This window comes from Trematomus bernacchii, unplaced genomic scaffold (genome assembly GCF_902827165.1).
Source record: "Trematomus bernacchii unplaced genomic scaffold, fTreBer1.1, whole genome shotgun sequence".
Classification (NCBI taxonomy): Eukaryota; Metazoa; Chordata; class Actinopteri; order Perciformes; family Nototheniidae; genus Trematomus; species Trematomus bernacchii.
This window is the reverse complement of record NW_022987711.1, coordinates 218,833-223,832: the sequence shown is the minus strand read 5'-3', so window position 1 is coordinate 223,832 and position 5,000 is coordinate 218,833. Positions and strand designations below refer to the sequence as shown.

The 5,000-nt window shown below is 46.5% G+C and overlaps 1 long non-coding RNA gene across 1 annotated transcript in view; it reads right to left on the bottom strand.

Annotated features, from left to right (window-relative positions):
- Positions 1–2,758: 2,758 nt before the first annotated feature.
- Positions 2,759–5,000, bottom strand: part of LOC117491165 — a 16,738-nt gene continuing 14,496 nt past the window's right edge. Inside the window, exons 8-9 of the long non-coding RNA XR_004556742.1 lie at positions 3,633–3,805; positions 2,759–3,008 (exon numbers count right to left, since the gene is read on the bottom strand). This is a non-coding gene — a long non-coding RNA (uncharacterized LOC117491165). The remainder of the gene's footprint in view (positions 3,009–3,632; positions 3,806–5,000) is intronic.

Sequence of the window (5,000 nt, the reverse complement as noted above, 5' to 3'; positions counted from 1 at the left end):
TCCTACGACGCTGGTTCACTTTTTAGCATGCTAGATAACTTATTCTGAACGGCTAGCCTCCGGAGCAGGATAGGTTCCAGGATAAGAGATCAACTCAGTGAAAGCACCGCCTGCTGACCAATCAGAGCTCAGTGTGCGGAGTTTAAAGCGATCAAGTCATATTACAGGAGAGAGCAGGGGCGGACTGGCCATCTGGAGAATCTGGAGAACCACAGAACGGCCGGTCCTTTAAAAAAAATGGTTTAACGTCATCATTTAAGTTGCGCTGACGGCCTTTTTCTTATCATACAAGTGTTACTATTTTTGTTACCATTTAAATATTGAATTCTATTTATTACTTTTATTTTAAATCAAATGCACCTGTTTTAGATAATATATTTATTTTGATGTGTAGGTTGATTTGCAGGTTGGTTGTTATTTGTATTGTTACTGTGTATTTTATTATATTAACTAGCTATTTATTGCTATTTATTAAATTAAAATACTGTTATGAACACTATACAATGTCTTTATTTTTGTAGATACCAGAATACATGACACAATGAATCTTTGTAATATATTTATGTTCTCTAGTTTAAATAATCATACCAGCAGGCTATTTAAACAATGTATGCTGGTCACCTGTAATCCTGGTAAGCTTCCAGCATGGTATATTTAATACTATTATTAAACATAAACTGGTGATAGATGGATGCTGTTTTTTTTTAGCTGGCGAGGATGGCTGGTTTACCTGGTTTACCTGTTTCAGCTGGTTTACCTGTTTCAGCTGGTTCAGCTGGTTCAGCTGGTTTACCTGGTTCAGCTGGTTTAGCTGGTTCAGCTGGTTCAGCTGGTTCAGCTGGTTTACCTGTTTCAGCTGGTTCAGCTGGTTCAGCTGGTTTACCTGTTTCAGCTGGTTCAGCTGGTTCAGCTGGTTTACCTGGTTCAGCTGGTTCAGCTGGTTTACCTGGTTCAGCTGGTTCAGCTGGTTTACCTGGTTCAGCTGGTTTAGCTGGTTCAGCTGGTTTACCTGGTTCAGCTGGTTCAGCTGGTGCACCAGCTGAACCAGCTGAACCAGGTAAACCAGCCATCCTGGCCTGCTAAAGTGTCCAAAACCCCTCTAAACCCCTCAGGCTGGTTGGTCGAAGCTGTTTTTTTCAGCAGGGTAGACGCCGCGGCAGACAGGGAGAATGAAAAAACATGGATACAAATCAAAGAAAAGAAAAAGAAAAAGGTGGGGCTGAGAAGGCAAGAGAAAAATAGGTGAAGTCACTCGCAGGTGAAGCATATAAATGTCGCAAATTGACAGACCTTTTTGGCAGCAGCGCGGCTACAAGCACTATCATCAGCAGCTTAGAACAAGTGCAAGATGATGAAGAGGATGATGAGGGCGCGAGTTCAGATATACAGCCAGCCTCCTGCGTTCATGATGAGGGACAGAGAGTTGAGCTGGAGGAAGAACCAGCTCAACTGGCACATACAAGTTCAGGGCAAGAGCAAGAGGTGGGTGACAATTATCCCTTGAACTGCATAAATGCAGCCTAATAAACAGCTGATTTCTAATAACCAATAACAAATAGTAGGCTACTGTATGTGTGTGTGTTTACTGTTTTACGATGTCTCATGTGTTTAAGACATCTGAGGAGTGTCCTCCCTCTTTAGGTGAGAATTATCCCTTGAACTGCATAAATGCAGCCTAATAAACAGCTGATTTCTAATAACCAATAGTACTGTATTTTTTTTTCTGATGCCCCCCCGTTGACATTTCATGTGGCCGGACTGGGTCAGTTTCCAGGGCTGAATTCTAGTCCCAGTCCGCCCCTGGGAGAAAGGAAATACAGTTTAAACTGCCGTTGCAGGAAAGACGGCCGGCCAAAATCACCGACTGTGTGAACGTGAACATTAATAGAATATCCCCTCCTCCCATCTTCAGAGCAATCTGACTATTATAACATTAGCGTTAAGAAAGCTTACTTAAATATCTGCCACAACATAAGTAACCGGATCAGAGTAACATTAAGTACAGTCCGCGGCACTGTGAGTGCAGACGTCGATGTGTCCCATTATCATTCATATCATATCACATCATAATGTATCATATATTTCCTTATCTGAGTCAGCTGAGCCGTATCTGGCCGTGCAACACTCACAGTGTCACATACTGGATGCAGAAGTATTATTTTAAGCAACACATTAAGTTGACGAAACACTCGAGTCAAATGTAATTAAAGTCAGATCGTGTCTTGGACGGGGCAGTGATTTCATAAACCTGTTAATGTACGCATTCAAACACTTTCTCTGTTACCAGCTGTATTCACCTTGCAGGTGCAGCTATGTGGCTTTGATCCTGGATAAAGTGTTTAAGTCATGGATGTTTAAAGTTTCACTTCTTCATATTTGACTAATATTAAAGTTCACTTTTCATTCAGGAAGTATGACGCTGCGCTGTCAGTACGCTTGTCCGTGTTTGAGATTGGTCGAATGCTCCAAATACCACCCCTTTCATGTGAACGCGCAGCTAACTAGATAGGACACGGCTGGCTTGAGCGATCCACTTGATAACCAGCGTCGTAGTACAGCTTAGCAAGAGCGCGTTTGTTTTGGATTGGGCCAACCGGCTAACTCAAACATATCCAGGTTAGGTTGAACCAGCTTCGTCGTACAGGCCTCTGGACGCTGGAGCTTTTTACACAACAAACATTTATTAGATTGTAAAAACAAAGAGACTGCAACCAGAACACGTGTTTATTATTCAAATCTTTATTAAAGGACACGAGGAAACTGAAGTGTGTGACAGCATGAAGAACACACAGCACAGCTTACAGATACACCTTTAATGTGCTTTATATAACATAACATAGTGTCATACAGTCACTACTCAGGGTAAGGAAATGAAACTGAGTGTCTCTGTACTGAGTCACAGTGAGCAGAACACCTGAGGACAGGTGAGTCTGACCCTGTAGTCCTGACAGAGTCTCCCCCCCGGCTGCTCAGCGTTCACACAGGCGAAGCCACGAGACGCATCGTATCTGTGGATATACAGAAAGGGAAACTTTAAAGGAGCCCGCACCAGTTCACGCATCATAATAATAATAATAATAAAATATGGGATTTTTATAGCGCTTTTCCATAATGCTCAAAGACGTGAAATCAGAACAGAAACCGAACAGCTCACTGGACAACATGTCTAGCTTAGCTTAGCATAGCATAGCTTAGCTTAGCTTAGCTTAGCACGAAGCCTGGCTCTGTCTCAAAACTAAATCATCTCAGTTTTCTGAAAGATACTTAAATAGGATGCATCGTGGTTGAAGGAACCCTGTCTATGAACAAAAGGACAATCAAGAGAATGTCTGTCTTTACCAAAAAGTCAATCTGTCATTAACCCTTAAACTGCCTGAACTGGTTAGCATCTAGGAAGCATGCGCTCACTTCGATTACATTCATGTTTGTAGAAAACGTAGCATCATTTATTCTGTGTGTCTCTGTGTGTGTGTGTGTGTGTGTGTGTGTGTGTGTGTGTGTGTGTGTGTGTGCGTCTCTCTCTGTGTGTGTGTGTGTGTGTGTGTGTCTGTGTGTGTCTCTGTGTCTCTGTGTGTGTGTCTCTGTGTGTGTGTGTGTGTGTGTGTGTGTGTATGTGTGTGTGTGTGTCTCACATCTGGAACAGGTCTCCTGTCTGATTGGCTGGGACTCCGCTCAGTGTTTGGCCTCGATGCTGATTGGCTCGCTGGCAGATCTCATCAGGAAACATCATCTTCAGCTGGATCAGCATCTCGAAGTCCTCCTCGCTCTGAAGGGTCATCTTCATCGAACCATCGCGTCCTGCAGCCTGAACACAGAGACCACGTCCAGAGGGGGGTTATGTGCGTCTGAACACAGAGACACGTCCAGAGGGGTTAGTGCGTCCAGAGGGGTTAGTGCGTCTGAACACAGAGACACGTCCAGAGGGGTTAGTGCGTCCAGAGGGGTTAGTGCGTCTGAACACAGAGAGACGTCCAGAGGGGTTTAGTGCCGTCCAGAGGGGTTAGTGCGTCTGAACACAGAGAGACGTCTCATGAGGGGTTAGTGCGTCCAGAGGGGTTAGTGCGTCTGAACACAGAGAGCGTCCAGAGGGGTTAGTGCGTCCATGAGGGGTTAGTGCGTCCAGAGGGTTAGTGCGTCCAGAGGGGTTAGTGCGTCTGAACACAGAGAGACGTCCAGAGGGGTTAGTGCGTCCAGAGGGGTTAGTGCGTCCAGAGGGGTTAGTGCGTCTGAACACAGAGAGACGTCCAGCGGGGGTTAGTGCGTCTGAACACAGAGAGACGTCCAGAGGGGTTAGTGCGTCCAGAGGGGTTAGTGCGTCCAGAGGGGTTAGTGCGTCCAGAGGGGTTAGTGCGTCCAGAGGGGTTAGTGCGTCCAGAGGGGTTAGTGCGTCTGAACACAGAGAGACGTCCAGCGGGTTAGTGCGTCTAAACACAGAGAGACATCCAGAGGGGTTAGTGCGTCCAGAGGGGTTAGTGCGTCGAACACAGAGAGACGTTCCAGCGGGGTTTTAGTGCGTCCAGAGGGGTTAGTGCGTCCAGAGGGTTAGTGCGTCTGAACACCAGAGAGACGTCCAGAGGGGTATAGTGCGTCTGAACACAGAGAGACGTCCGAGGGGTTAGTGCGGTCCAGAGGGGGGTAGTGCGTCCAGAGGGTTAGTGCGTCTGAACACAGAGAGACGTCCAGAGGGGTTAGTGCGTCCAGAGGGGTTAGTGCGTCTGAACACAGAGAGACGTCCAGAGGGGTTAGTGCGTCTGAACACAGAGAGACGTCCAGAGGGGTTAGTGCGTCCAGAGGGGTTAGTGCGTCTGAACACAGAGAGACGTCCAGCGGGGTTAGTGCGTCTGAACACAGAGAGACATCCAGAGGGGTTAGTGCGTCCAGAGGGGTTAGTGCGTCTGAACACAGAGAGACGTCCAGAGGGGTTAGTGCGTCTGAACACAGAAAGACGTCCAGAGGGCAGGGGCGGACTGGCCATCTGTAGAATCTGGAGATCCACAGAA